General features: G+C 38.7%; 1 protein-coding gene across 2 annotated transcripts in view; it reads right to left on the bottom strand.

Annotated features, from left to right (window-relative positions):
* The window catches only part of CDK14 (cyclin dependent kinase 14), a 547,463-nt gene that overhangs the window by 518,240 nt on the left and 12,720 nt on the right, over positions 1-16,503 (bottom strand). Inside the window, exon 3 of one of the 2 annotated variants that reach the window (XM_074340704.2) lies at positions 10,917-10,972. The exons of the other annotated variant lie outside the window; for it this stretch is intronic. The gene's annotated coding sequence lies outside the window, so the exon portion shown is untranslated. The remainder of the gene's footprint in view (positions 1-10,916; positions 10,973-16,503) is intronic. 2 annotated transcript variants of the gene reach the window in all.

Below are 16,503 nucleotides of genomic sequence, written 5' to 3' on the forward strand. Positions count from 1 at the left end.
GCTGAGATATTCTGGGAAGTATAAAATATACAAACAGATTTTGAAAACTTAGCACAGAAAACTGTAAAGCTTTCAATAATAATTTTTATATTCATTACATGTCCAAATTATAATATTTTGTTAAGCAATAGTCCCCCTTATCCAAGGTTTTGCTTTCTGTGGTTTTAGTTACCTACAGTCCACGATGGTCCAAAAGCATTAAATGGAAAATCCCAGAAATAAACAATTCAGAAGTTTTAAATTGCACGCCGTTCCAAGCAGTGTGATGGAATCTCACACCATCCCACCAGGGACATCCTTTGCCCAGAGTTTCCATGCTGTATACTCTGCCTGCCTGTTGGTCACTTAGCAGCCATCTCAGTTATCGGATCGATTATTGTGGTACTGAAGTGTTCAAGTAACCTTTATTGTACTTAATAATGTCCCATTTATAATTCTTCTATTTTATTGGTTTTTTATTTTATTTTATCGGGGAATATTGGGGAACAGTGTGTTTCTCCAGGGCCCTTCAGCTCCAAGTCGTTGTCCTTCAATCTAGTTATGAAGGGCGCAGCTCACTGGCCCATGTGGGAATCGAACCGGCAACCCTGTTGTTCAGAGCTTGCGCCCTAACCAACTGAGCCATGCGGCCACCCTTTTTATTATTGTTAACCTCTCACTGTACCTAATTACAAATTAAGCTTTATCATAAGTCTGCATGTATAGGGAAAAACATAGTATGTACATATAGGGTTTGGTACTATCTGGTTTCAAGCTCCACTGGGGGTCTTGGAACATATCCCTCACGGAGAAGAGGGGTCTACTATATGGCGCTGAGTAACATATATTAAAATCAATGTATTTCTTTTACTTTTTTAAAGTGACTACTAGAAACAATGTTAATTATACGTGACTTGCATTATAGTTCTATTGGGCAGTGCCGGTCTAGAAGCTCATTAGAATTACACATGCATCAACTTTAAGTTTAAAAAAAAATGTAGCTAGATAAATCCTAAATCTTACAGAATACCTGCAGAAAATGTGTATTTAAGAGATAGGCAAATGAAAAGAACAGGGGGTGTTCCATAGCAAATATTTTTATTGTAACAACTGCAGAACAAGAGAGCCCTTTATGAAATGTCTGCATGGGGGTCCCTGAATTTACATCCAAAGAAGAGAGAAATTGCAAGTATTTGATGAAAACAGAGCAAGGGGAGGAGCTGATACAAACTCAAGTGCAATCACAGTGATGATGAGTTCTCTCAGGGTCTAGGAATGTAGAGGAGTGGAGAAGATAAACAAATTCCATTGACAATAGCCAATAATTTCCTGGCCTAAGCCATTCAAATAACTAACCCTTCCTACCCCTAAGTAAAATGCGGAAGGTAAAACCACAATCACAACACTTGAGTCAGAGCGAGAAAAGCACTATATGTGGAAAACACAGCCAGAGGCTGACCATATTGATTTGGAGAGATGTAACTATAAATTAAAATGAAAAAATTAAATTAAAAAAATTTTTAAATGAACTCAAAGTTCTTCCATAGTACAAAGAAAACCTCTCATGGGATTCAAAGGTAGATTCACAATCATTTTCTTAATAGCAAAACCTCCACACATAACAGTGTTAAAACAACATTCCCGATACTGGAAAATGGTGCCAGGTCAGTCAGTCAGTTTGGGAATGAGAGGACGAATCTGAAGCAGGCAAAGTAGCTGCGGCCATCTCCGATCCGGACACATTCCTGTCATTCCTGGCCCAGGGAACAATCCCATCACTTAGGAAATCTGGACGCCTGCCAACAGGCTGCTTCTGCAGTCTGCTGGGGGAAGGGTGAGGAGGGTGGAAATGTCTGGGCAGCTGCCTTTTATCACAAAGCCTTCTCTCTTCGAAAGGCTTATAATGAATTTCCTAGACATGATAAAACACAATATTTTAAGTGATTAATGGTACAAAAATATCACACTTAAAAAAGAAATGTTCAAGGTGTAAGAGGCCAATGGCTACATGAATGAAATCTAATGCAAATATTAAAATATCATGTTCTAGTGGTTTTCAAATTCCTTTCATTCGGTTTTACCACAACAAATCTATATAGGGAAAAATTAACATATTGAGAACTTTACATAGAGGCACCAGCTATTCCCCTACCTTATCCCACTTATAAAATAACTAACTTTTAATAGGGAATTTACCGTGAGCCATTCACTGTTCTAAGGGCTTTACATGTATTAAAACACATGTGATTCTACCAACCCTGTTATTATCTCCCCATGTCAACGTGCATGGAGAGGTTAAGTGTCACACAACCAAGAGGTGTTCGAGCCTTGACATAACGGCAGGTTGATGACACCGGGCAGCTGGGCTCCAGGCCTGACATCTCGCCCAGAACATGAAACTACCTCACAGCCTTCGCTCTCCAATGAGGATTCTGGATTGGGGGGTGGGGGGAGTGGATTAAGAGGCTGTCTATTCATCGTTAACAAAGCTGCTAAATGGTGGGGCACAGGCTCGAATCCACATGTAATGCTAAATTCTTCTCCTAAGCAGCTTCCTGTTTTCACCAAACCTTTGTCCCAGTTTGTAATGCTGTCAGAAGTGTCTTATTTTCTCCTTATTCTCAAGGGGATGGTTGCTAGCAGCCTCTCCCTTTTTTCCTCCTAGCCAAACTGCCAATATTCCTCACATAGTTTAAAGCTGTTGGCTCTTGAGGCAACTGAAGAATACAAAATAGGATTTATGTTCTTCACAGCTATGGAAAATTAAGTATTTGGGTCTATAAATCTGTCACAGAATATGAAAAATAAAATGCATCTGTCTGAATGGACAAACTAGTGGGTGACATATTATTTGTCATTAATGTTACAATGTTGAGAAAATATCATTTTGAAATCCACATTACCAGGGCTTTTAGTTTACATACCTCCCCAAATTTGATCCTGAATATAATGTCCTTAAATCCTGACTTTCTCGGGTAAAGCAGAATAATAAGGTGAGGGTAGGAGGGCAGAAAACCTGGGATCCAGACCCAGCTCCATTGTGAGAAGAGTAAATTGTGGCCTGGGGCATAGCACTCACCTTCTCGGAGTACAATTTCCTCCTCTACAAAACAGGGATGAAAATATTTATCAATGAGTTCACAGGGTTGTTGCAAGAATTTACTGAAATAACATGTGAAATTGTTTTGTTAAATGCTGAAGCCCTACCAAATCGGCTATGAATATGCAGTGACACTTTCACCTGACATGACAAGGGGTTGCAGGACCTCTGATGATGGCTAAGAGGGAGACAGTGGTCTGTCCCTCTAACCACCTCCCTCCCCCCCAACACACACAGGTGAAACCATCATTGGATTTTAAAGTTCAGGAGCTGTGTTCTTACACAACAGTGAGAGATAATAAGCGCTGACATAAAATGAAAGGCTTGAAACCTGCAGGAGGTCACCACCACTGCAACTGCCATCCCAATCCGGTCTCCAAGGGATGGCGGATTCTCTGGGGGAGCTGCTCTGATCACGTGTGAGGCAGGTGGAGACTGTACCTTCAAATCACCTAAAATGAGTTGACATGAACAACGCTTGGGTGTTTTACTTTTTTTTTAATAAAACTGGAAAAAAAAGACTTAAAACAAAGCTATTACCTGAAAACCTAGTGCTCAGAACACTTCAGATATTCCTTTTCAGATGCTTCTGTTTTCCTCCTTGTTTCACATTATCAACATGCCAATATCTGCTATCAACCCTGCCAACGAGATGTATATACGGACAATAGCCCAAGGAACAAAATAACTAAAAGTCTTCAAATTCGACTACAGCAACAGCTGCCCCTCTCTTAAAATAAAAGATGTCTAATTATTGGTATTCATGTGGCGGGACTGTACCCGCAGAAAGCACAGATCCACTCTTTCAGTGCACGACACAAATCCTTTTAAGCCATGTGACATCCTCCACTGTGCAGATTTAGAGCTGCACATATGTCTCAGTTAGGGGCAGAAAACTCCCATGATTACAAACTCCAGGAAGAAAAAAACTTAAAGACAACAATTTTAAGGTAAATTTAAAAAAAAATAAAAAGATTTTTTATTTATTTATAGTACTAGGAAGCCAGTGAGCTGACAAATGGCATGCTACTACATTAATAATGTAAACTATGAATATTCATTACACAATAGTCATAAATAGAATGAAGGGAAACCAGAGAGTACAGATGGGGCAAAAATTCAGAAAGCTTTTAAAAGGAAAAAAGGAAGAAGAAGAAGGAAAGAAAACAGCCTCGGACAATACTATTTAAGTAATGGTCTCTGGGTGGAAACTTTGATCTAAGATAAGATGACACAGTAAAGAAGGAACTTCCTTACACAAAGGTAAATAAACAAACAATAAAAACTACCCAAAATGGCAGGAAGAGCTTTCAGTAAAAACAGAGTCAGGTTAGTCTTTGCTAGAATATTTGGGATAAGAATAATACATCTCCCAAATCACTAAGAAGATTAGTAGGTATTGCCCCACCCTCCACATCCTCACTCCCCACTTAGAGAAGGGACAATTTAGGTGAAAATCGAAAGCACGAAATGTGTCATCTCAAATGTTTAATTTTTATATATCTTGGGAATGAGGAGGGAGAAAATCAAAGATACAATTAGAATTAACCCCAAAACACGTGCTTATGGATCACAGCTTGTTTTTCTCCCTATTACAAGCTACAGACTTCTGAAAAGGTCACCATAGGATCCTCAGTTTTCCTAGAAGATCGTTTCAAGGTTAAGTACAGAAAACACATACGCTCTGGATGATCAAAAATACTACCACACCAACGGAGCACACTTTAAGGTTTTTTAAAATGTGCACAGATTAAATTATTTCCAAACTAACCATAAAGGCAAAGGACTTGGGTACTAAATTATTGACAGCGCAAAACATTCGGCCTGCACTTTTTAAGGAGATAAGAAAGAATCCTGAAGGCAAATGCCAGAGGATTGCTAGAACTGGAGTAATAAACACCTACTCGCTAAGTAGGAAAATCAATTTGTTTGCAGCACTTTCGTGTCTCAATTAGCCCCACAGCCAAGAACTACCCTAATACACACTTAGCATTAATTTGCAACTTAAAAGTCACACAATTCAACACTACATGTAACTCAATACCATTTAAATGCAAGAAACTTTCACCCTCCCTTTGAAAAAGCCAACAATCCAGTAGGCCCCTCCCAGCTTCCACTTCAGCGGTCAGCAAGGGGGCTGACTAGGTAGCCCCACCCCCGTGCCACCATCTCACTAGCCCTGCGCTGCTTGCTCGACTTCTCTAAACCTCAGCTCCCCCATCTGTAAAGCTAGAAATAATAACGACAAAATTATGAGGATGATTAAAAAATGTACATGACGAAAAAACATTTAAGGGTAAAGAGGGTCAAATAGATGGTGACAGAAGGAGACTAGACCGTGGGTGGTGAGCACACAATGCAATATACAGATGATGCATCATAGAATCATACACCTGAAAATCCTCTAATGTGATTAACCAATGTCACCCCGATAAACTTAGTTTTTAAAAAGATTTTTAAAAAATGAAAAAACATTTAAGGATTTGTGTGTGTGTGTGTGTGTGTGTGTGTGTCAAAATTAATAAATGATTGGTGAATTCCTGTGGCATTCTAAAAGAGAAAAATTTTTAAAAATAAGTCTTATCTATGGATTATGGAAGAATCTCACCAAAAAGACCTCAAAAGTGTTGTCTATTTCCTCTTTCAAGAATACTTATTCAGCACATACGAGGTACACAGCACTACGCTGAACCAATGAGAATGAACAAAGCCCACCTAGCTGACAAACCCTGCCAGGGGACATCCCTTCCTGCCAGATATAATCAACACATGGTCACGGAAAGGCCACTGTGATGAGAGAGGTCGGGGGCAGTGGCAGGAGGAAGCCTAAGTTTGGACTTCACAGCCTCAGTTTCCCCATCTTTAAAATAAGGAGGTTTCTAAAATGAGACCACTGGTGTCCCACGATAAAGTTAAGCAGGTGCCATATGACCTCAACTTGTGCCCCACAGATATGAGGGCTGACATCAAGAGAAGGATGACACAAGTGTCACTAAGTGTGATGGATGCTGTGAGTGGCAGAATCAAGTCCTATGAAGGAGACTGCTGCTATGTGCCAAGACCTGTTAAAGGATTTACAAGCATTATCTGATTAATCTTCACAATCACTTTGCCAGGTAGAGATTATGATCCTTATTGGACAGATAAGAAAAAAGAGGTGCACATAGGTTGGAGGGTGAGGGGAGGGGAATACCAGCTGGAAGACAGGAGAAGAGATCCCAACGCTCCTGTTCCTGCTCAGAGGGAGAGAGCTCAGGACGGAAAGCCCAGGAAAGCACCCAAGAGAGTGTAGTGTCACAACCAAAGGCAGCCGGCACCAATCAACCACTCGAAAATAAAATCCGGAAGACAAGTACCCAGGCATCACCCACTGAATCAATAATTCCTGTGACTCATCCACAAATTGGTGACGTTCCATGATCCCCCAATGGTGTTATTAACAGATGTCCCATCAAAAGTTCATAAACATGTTGCCGGTTTATAACTAGACAGAAATACTATGTGCTAGTTGCAACATCTTGCAGGACATATTTGTGGCTTTCATTACACAAACACTTAATATAGAGACTTTTAAGAGCAAAGAAATGTCAAGAAGATAATGAACAAAGAGGCACATATCTCTTTTTAAAAAAATAAATTTAAAAATTCTCAAAACATCCTTCAAATAATTAAACATGATCAGTAGTTCTCTAACGCAGCATACTTTAAATTCTCACCAAAAAAACTTAAGAGAAAATGTACCTGAGGACCCTTTGGTTCTTAAACATCTAGAAGTTGAAATAATCAGTATTTTATGTTCATTAAAATTGCTTATATTGAAAAAATACTCATCTGAGATGTAAAGAATAACAGCTTTAATTTAGAAAGTCATAAGCATCAATAGAAAAAAACTGATAAATACAAGAAAGGAAAAGATAAATAAATTGTTTGCCGATGAGATAATTATATACTTAGAAAACCCAAAGGAAACCACTGAAAAATATGGAAACCAACAGAGTTTAGTAAAATAGCAAAACATAAAGTAAATATATAAAAATCTATAGAAGCAGAAACAATAAAATTTGAGTCTCATTCTTAAATTAGTAATTATTTTTTAAAAGATGTTTCAAAATAACATGAATGACAAGTGAAAAAGCTGAGACACAAAGATTTAAAAACCTACTATACTTTATGAAGAGATCTGTATTTTAAAATAAGGACTTGAACAATAGAACATACCATATTCCTGCATGAAAAAAATAAATAACACTGCAAACGTAAATGAATATTCTTTTAAAAGTATCGAAAGAAAACTTTTTACTAAATATAAAATTTTATTTTTATAAACTTCCATTTTTCTACATTATCTGTATTTTTTAATCTTCTCATTAATAGCCAGCTGTTATTTTATATTGTAAAAAAATTAAAAACTACATGTTATAAGCGAGATTAGCACACCACACTAGCCACTGGCCTCAGAGGTAAAATGCCCCAATGGAAGTGGAAACTAGTCAGAAGCTCTCACATGTACGTTAAATGCTCCCCAAATAAACAGCAGGAAGGATTGGCAAATACATTCATTTTAAAAGTAAATATTAACTTAATGAGCTTGGTGACCGGAACACTGATTCTGCTCTCTTGAGAGATTCACTTCCCTGCTCCTCATCAAAAAGAAAAAACACTAAGAAAGCACAAATTCACCTACTTCTGAGCCCACTGGTACCACAGAAGAATCTAAAAAATCACTCTACATTTATGTCCTCGAATCTTCCCAACGCAACTGGTAGTAAAAGCAGAAGACAATCAATGAGACACATGCCAGAACTAGTCTATGAAATGCAGTGGGGAGCATAAGGATGTTCAAAGATTTTTCTTTTTAGGGGACGTACTTCTTCTAATTGCAGGGCAGGGGCCAATCATTATAAAGCATCAACATCTCCTGCCTCCTGCATAGCTCTTCTTCTTCTCTTGCCTGCACCAGTCATGCACCAGAAAAGAATTATGTCTGTCATGGTGCAAGGATGGCACAAGCAACCAAATGGTCATAAACAGACTGGACCCACTGCCTGAGCTGTGAAAGGGCTCAGGGGAAGAACGCACAGTGGCTGGCGGCTGAACCATTTCCTTCAGACTAGAAGGAGCAGACGGTCCGTGCCAAAACCAAGCAGTTTCAGGAAAGAAAGGGAAGAACACCCAATGATACTGGAAGCATGGAGAAGATAAGAGAGAAAGGAAAAAAAAAACGGTCTATTTTCTCAACACCCATTTACCAATAAAAAGGAATACAAAGCATTTAATGTCTCTCTCCATGCCCACCTAAAACCTTTCTTTTTTCTTACTAATATGTAAATACCGGGGGTGCCAAAAAAAAACGCATACACATGACTAGTATTCAACTTTTGTTATGGGTATATATTGGGTATTACAATTTTAATACAGTTTTTTTTTCCTTTCTTAAAATGTGTATACATTTTTTTGGCACCCTCTGTATTTAAAAGCTCTGTTTCCTCTATATTTCTAACCTTCACAAAAATTTTTTTAAAAAATGAAGCTAGAATCCCTTCACATGCACAAGCGAATAATCGAAATGTATATATAGTCAAGATTTCAAGAGAAAAGAATGAATTTATCATCTGATATATCCTGTTCAATATTAACTACGTGCCTTGTTTAAGGAAGGCAATTTACACCCTTTGAAAGATCTTCTGACACCATTTTTTGAACATGCCAGTTAAAACACCTACCAGCATTGCTCTCATGATGCCTCCCCCCTCGAACCAACATGTAGGCAGCCTGCTGATGCACGGTACCTAATCCAACCGTGAACCTTCTGTAACCTTCATTGTCTGCAGAGCCCTGATGTCTAGTTGGAAATTTGTATTGAACTATTACTACTAGAAGGATCACGCTTGTATTTCAAACAATTCCACCCAATCCCCACCCAAATCCAAACAAAAAACAACACAAGCAATGTAAAGAGTAACTGAGAAACGAGACCTTGTTGATCTCCCACTAACTAACCATGTTCTGGTCAGCAATTTATTTCATCTCCCTGGACCTCAGTTTCCCCTGGGTAAAATGGGTATAATTGGCTCAGAAATGACATACGCGTATATCTACTGCAAGAATCTTTTAGGTTCACTTCTTCTTCTGCCTTGTTAGGAAAACCATTCATCTATTAGAATTACTACTGCCTAACATAAGACCCGGTCTTATTTTACTAATTATCAGTTGCATGTAAGAACTTTAGGTCAATTGCCCATGTACTCCTATACACTGCATACCACACCCTTACTGCCTGTGAGTTGTTTTCCCCTTGTCCTGGGAAGCAGCCCAGTAAAATACTAAACATGTATGGGAATCACAGAGACTAGGTTGGAATCATGGATTAAACTACTTTCTAGCTGAGGAGCTTTGAGCAAGTCACAACTTAAGTGCACCTCAATTTCCACATTACCCTTTTGTTGTATTTCCTTTTTTCAGATGTTTCCCCCATGCAGAGAACAGATATGTTTTACAAAGCTGAGATTATACTCTATATACAATGGTTGTTTTCACTTAACATTTTAATTTGTATTTTTTGCTATTTAATGTTTTATACATTTTCTGCAATGAGCATTACTTGTCTTAATAGCAAATACTAAAATTACTCAGTGAAAAAGATGTAATTGTGATAAGAAGGAAAAACGCTGAACCTGAAAAAAAGTCTAGGGTGCGTTCAATATGCCTATGTTGCCTGAAAAAAATATTCAAATGAAGGGAAATGTATATATAAAACAATATAATGAGGAAAATAAAAGGAATGCTGTAGATACTAAAAGTGAATCATCTGAAATTGTTGTCATCCAATTAATGTCATTCATATGGGTTTTAAGATTTTTATCTTCAAATCACTGAGGAAAAATTAATGTAAAGCAGACCAGTACATCTTGCAAAGTATATATTTATTTACATTTTCCTTTTATGACTAAAGCACCTTTATGTTGCATATGTAACATACCATTTAGGTAAAATAATGCAAACCACTTGGGGAAAGTTCTGAGCTCAATTAGGGCATCCGGGGACAGGCCATATGTTACCAAGCATTTTGTACACCTGAACCCCAATATCTAATGACCCAAGGATGCTCACTTATAAAATTAAATAGTCTGCTTTTTAAGAGAAGAAAAGCAAGTACCGCAGAATCTTGCTCCATCATATTCACTTAAGACGATATGAAGGAGCCATACAGCTGAAGGTTTCAAGAAAACAAATGAGCACCCACAACTCAAAATAAGCTGTACTTCGTGCCTTGAATAACGATTACTAACACACAATTTTATCTCAATCTTATCTCTTCCTTATCTATAATTTTTAATCAGTACAATTTTCATTAAAATTGAAAAAATAACCGTTAAGTTATCCTTATTCATTTTTATCTGTGGTAGAATAATGTCTACTTAGCCCTTCCTTTGTTTAAAATTTCTTTATCACTGTCTTAGTTTTTCTTTTGGCTAAAATATCTGGAAAATTAGTGTGATACTAAGAAATATACAATTGTTGAATTAGGAATATATTTTCTGAACCAAAAATCAGGATGCATGATCTGAAATCAAGAACTATTCGAAAAAATTCAGACTGCATGTGACTGTACCAATATCCATCTTTAACTCCTTTCCCATAGTTCAGTAACAGATATTTTAAAAAGAGTCACCCTCCATCATTTTTATCATCCAAACACACTTGTGGGATATGACAGACTCTCAAAAAATAACCCTGGCTAACTGCAGCAGCAGTGTTCTCGAGGTGTGATTTTTAGGTAAGGGGAAGTGGGGAAGCCTGCACCAAAACCTTCAGGGGGTGTTTGGAAAACTCTCACCTTCCAGGCCTATCACAGTTTCATAAAGCTGGTGCAATCTTCTCTTTTTGAAAATCCTTTAAAACAGAACAAATAATGCACTCAGGTAACTAAGTTACAATCATATCCCAGCCTTGAGGCAAGGAACAGACTAGAAGAACATATTTCAGTTTGTTTCCACCACGATGTACGTCATGGTGATAATTTCATACTTGGCACATTCCCATGGACAAACTCTGGCACAAGCCAAATTCCCGGTACTCTAACTGCAACTCAGCCCTTTTCTTTCCAACTCGAGAAAATACATCAAAACATGATCGAGAGATTGACATCAATCTTCTCTACACTTTTTTTCATTATTTGCATACTTCAATATTTCAGCTGATCAGAACACAGTTAGAACAACGTGTTTGAGGTCAGCTAGACAGGAATGGTAACTCCCAAACACTGAACGTGAAGACACCCTCCAGAATCACACTTTACAGACATCTCACATGAGGGTACCCACAGATTAAGAAAACACAAGCATATGGAATTAGTGACTCTAAGACTCCCTGGGATCTTAGAGTCTCTTTTAACACTTACAAGACTGACTTACCAGCCTGGAAAAAAGTGTATCAGTGAAAAATCAAATAAGTAGTCTACCTGATACAACTTTGGCTGACTATATGTACAAATAACTTTTTCTACTTTATTTTAACTGGTCATAAGAGCCTAAATTTTTTTTTCCACACATTTTTTACCCATGCATATAAGTTTTAATGTCATAGAAGTTAATAAGCAGCTATTTTAATAACCACGATATTCATTTTGCCACGATGTTCGTTTACATCTGAATGATTATATCCAAAATTTTTATACCTAAAAATGTCATTTATATACAAAGCAGCTCAAATTGTTATTAGCACATGCATAAAATAGTCAAAATATCAACTTTCTGTTTTTTGTGATTTCTGACACATTTTGGTAAAAAAAAAACTTGAAATCAATTAACACAGCAAAAGAGTTAAAAGATTTACACATGAAAAAAGACTTATACATAAAAACAATTAATCTCATTAGTAAAAAATTAAGCACATGTTGCACTGTAAGATACTGTACTAAAGAGTACTGCTATATATTGTGATAAACAAAAATTTTAAGAAAATCTCCAGGTTCACATGCTTAAACAAAGAAAATGGAAGAAGGGAGGGAAAAGGGAAGAAGAGAGGAAGGGATGAAGAGAGAGAGGGAAGGAGGGAGGCAGGGAGGAAGCAAGGAAGAAGGAAGGAAAGAGAGGAAAGGGAAAGGGGAGTGGCGGAGGGGAGGAGAAAGTAGGGGGGGGAGGGGAGGGAAGGAGAAGGAAAACGGGCAAAAAAAAAAAAAAAAAATGAAAGAAAAGAAAATTTAAAAACTAAAAAATAAATTGAAAGAATAACCAGAACCAACTTTATATATTGAAAATAAAATATATTCAGAAGGAAAAACGGAGTATTCCTTCAATTACCGCCTTCACATGCTGAAAGAGCTCTTTCAAGAAACGTGACACTGATGTACCCTGGAGAACTCAAGCTTGCAAAATTGAGAGAGACTTGCTGGTTTCCAATTTTTTGTAATTGTGCCCTCCGTAAATTTTATGACATAAAGAATAAGAAGAGTTAAGTGTGTTTTAGACTATAAAAATGTTTAATGAATATATCCCTCAGAGAAGGATGATTTAGAAAGGTAAGTCTGTCACAGTGACAGCACACTCCAGATCAAACACAGATCTCAATTCCAGTCTTCAAACACCCTGACCTACCATGTTTCCCCGAAAATAAGACCTAGCCGGACAATCAGCTCTAATGCGTCTTTTGGAGCAAAAATTAACATAAGACCCCGTCTTATTTTACTATATGACTGGGTATAATATAATATAATATAATATAATATAATATAATATAATACCACATCTATAATATAATATAATATAATATAATATAATATAATATAATATAATATTACTACCCGATCTTATATAAGACCAGGTCTTATATTAATTTTTGCTCCAAAAGACGCATTAGAGCTGATTGTCCGGCTAGGTCTTATTTTTGGGGAAACACGGTAGTGAGCACACAATAGAGTATACAGATGTCATATTATAGTTTCACACCTGAAATTTATACAATGTTATTAACCAATGTTATCTCAACAAATTTAATTTAAAAAGAAAATCTTTTGACCATAAAAAAAGAATGATACTTCTTTGATCTTACCAAAAAAAAATAAAAAAAAATCGTGAACCCCACCCCTCCCACCCCCTTAGCTGACTTCAATTATCATATGGCTCTTAGAATAAGGGCCATCTCAAACACAACCAAGCAGTTTAAGGATTTGTAGATTATAAATGAGTAACTCAAATTTCTGTCGAAGGCAAATGGGTAGCTGAGCCCATTTTGCACTTCCTGAAGAAAATCGTAAGTACCTAGAGACTGAAGAGACTGTCTGAAGAGACTTCTTATACCAAAGGTCAGCTTTCTGCAAAGGAATTCAAACATACAAATCAAAGCACTACCCCAAAGGGCACACCAACTACCCTTACAGGGAAACTTCCTATAGGCTAATGGGCCTGTCCATCAGGAGGCAGAGTGCTCTGGAGGAGAAACAGGACACTACTCATGCTTTCAACATCCATCCGTAACATTCGGTCTTTGGGGAATTAAGAATATGAAAGTGACTAATTCTCCCAAATGTCATACATTTTGCATTTTGGGACATAAACTTCCCCTCTGAATCTTTACCCAGACATGCTAGCCACTGTCTGGGACTAGACATAATGATGGTAATTATGACTACCATAATTAGGGAGATGGTAAATGGGATCAAACATTTATAGAAAAGAAAAACTGAAGCACAGAAAATTTCAAGCTTCTGAAAATTTCAACTACATTTCCAATGAGAGAACTAAGAAGAAGTAACGTTCTTTTTTAGTCATGCATCCACAAGGTTGAAGCTGAAACCTAATGACTTGGTGAATTACTGGCATAATCAGAGAACAGTCTGGACATTTCTAGACATCTTGCATGGGATAGGTTCATATCATCCAGGATTGGCAGGCATGACCATGGTGAAAATAAACAGGATGTAAAGGAATGTAAAATCTTACAGTAAAGAGTGCGATTGAATCTGTGCCCAAGCCCAATACTGCAAGGTGACAGAAGGTGGCCAACCTGTAAAGACCAGTAGGATCAAATTCTGTGAGAATGACTAGTTTGAGAGTCGGGTTCAGAGCATATCCAGAGTCCTACATAAAACAGACATCAATAAATACTTGATGTATAAATCTTAGAATTGAAGGGAATTATGACAAGAAAGAAGTGTGGGGAAGGTGGGAGTGGAGGAGTGACAAATGGAAAAGGGAGATCAATTAAGAGGTTACTGTGATAAAATAGGTAAAAGTGACAAAGTCCTGAACTAAGGTCATGGCAGGGGGAATGACAATGAAGACATTAAAATAAGAGATGACTGTTTGATAAGGGTAGAAAGGTGGACAAAAAGATCATGAATGGCCTTGAAAACCAAGCTAGGAGTTTGAACCTGCAGCTGACAGGGAGCTTTTAAAGGATTAAGCAGGAGAAGAACGTGATTTGTATTTCCGAGCTGTCATTGTGTTGGAACAGGAGACAGCAGGGAGGCCAGTGAGACCAGACTACCTCAAGTCCTGGCAAGACAGGATGAGGCTGAATGTGCACCTCCGCCGTGGGATGGAGATGGCAGGAGGGCACAAGAGCCAAGCCAATGTCTGAAGGGAAGTTTAGGATGCTGCCAGATTTCTGCCTTGGAAACGCACGTGGCTGTTAAAGCCAGTCACTGAGACAGGAAAGAGAATAGGTACGGGTTTATGAAATATATGAATTAGTAATGTTTTGTAAGTGCTGAGATTGAGGTGACTAGGAGATGCAGACGCAGAAACATCTAATGGGCAGCTGGTTCCCTAGGAGTGGAGTTCAGGACAGAAAGCTGAGTCAGCCACACAGATGTGAGTATAATGACGGAGTGGCCAAAAGCAAGGGATACACAAACCACTAGAGGAGAACATAAAAAAATGACCACAGAGGGTTCGGTTGTGATGAAAAAGATGGGGGAAGATTTAACCATGCTCAGAGCCCACGGGGAAATACCTACAAAAAGGAAGAGACAGGAAATGCAGATAAGAAAGAATCAATGATGCCAGTTTCTGGTATGCAAAGGAGGGAAAGGAATCCAGAGGACAGGAGGAGGTCTCCCCTGAAACAGGAGAGATGACCCTCCTCTGAGGGGGGCAGGAGGGGCAAGGGGAGTAAGGCTGGAGCAAACCGAGGTGCGTGTGTGGGCAGGGTGCGGACGTCTGACAGTAGGAAGGCAGGGGGGGCACTGAGTTCAACAGTGTCCACCAAAAATTCCTACGTGGACGTCTTAACCCCCAGTGCCTCCGAATGTGATCTTCTTTAGAAACAAGGTTGTTGCAGATATAATTAGTTAAATTAAGATGCGATCACCCTGGAGTAGGGTGGGCCCCTAATTCAATATGACTGATGTCCTTATAAAAAGGGGAAATTTTGGATACACAGACACTCATTGAGGGAAGACGATGTGAAGACGTGCAGAGAGAAGACGGCCCTCTACAAGCTAAGGAAAGAGGCCCAGAAGAGATCCTTCCTTCACAGCCCTCAAAGGAACTGTGAAACAGTCAATTCCTGTTGTTCACTTTGTAGTAATTTTCTATGGCAACCCTAGCAAACTGATACAGAGAGAAAGTCATCTACTAAAAGAAGGAGGGCTGGAGGAGGGAGGCAGGAAGGTCTGAGGGGAGTGGAAAGGTTTCGGCAGAAAACAGGCCAGCCACACAGTACAGGACTGTGCACAGCTGCCTTAGGTTCCAGCTAAGGCTGGAGACGATAAATTTATTTATAGAGTGATTTCCTCAAGCAGCTCTTGGCAGCCGGAGGGTGAGAGGAAAAGATGCCAGGTCAAAATCAAGGGCTGGCAGAGGAGATTACAAGCAAAGTACAAAGGGGTAAGGCCATGAGCATCCTGGCACAAGAGCGATGCACCATGAGTGAACAGAGGAGAGGGGCTGGGGCTAGGGCAGGCAGAGGATGGGTCATCGGGAAACTGGAAGCCAGCAAGGAAGAGGCAGAAGGAGTGCAGCAGACGTGAGAGAGCTAGGAAAGAAAGACTGTTGCTGGGGTTTAATATTTTAGGTGAGGAAGTCAGGGAAGTCTAAAGCTAGACCCTTGTATACAGCATATACGTCATTCATATAGATGTGGACGCCTCCTGTGATGGCGATCTGATGATGACGATGATGATGATGATGGTGATGATGATGGTCAGGATGAGAAAAGGCTGCAATGGCTTCTACCACCCTCAGTGTATGGAAAAGAATGAACAGGAGTACCCCAAAATCATATTTGTACCTAACCGCGAGACTCGAGTTCTCACAAAAATCACTGCCACATTTACAGCAGGTATTAGTTACATCTTTACACAAAATAACAAAGAGGGACGTGGACTAGAAGCTGAGACCCGTGTACACTGCCCCCATCTATCTCACAAAATGATTACATTAAGCAGAGAGGAAGTATAAGTTAACCTCTAAGAATGTACT

This window comes from Rhinolophus sinicus, chromosome 4 (genome assembly GCF_057876585.1).
Source record: "Rhinolophus sinicus isolate RSI-liver-muscle chromosome 4, RSI-T2T, whole genome shotgun sequence".
NCBI classification, from domain to species: domain Eukaryota; kingdom Metazoa; phylum Chordata; class Mammalia; order Chiroptera; family Rhinolophidae; genus Rhinolophus; species Rhinolophus sinicus.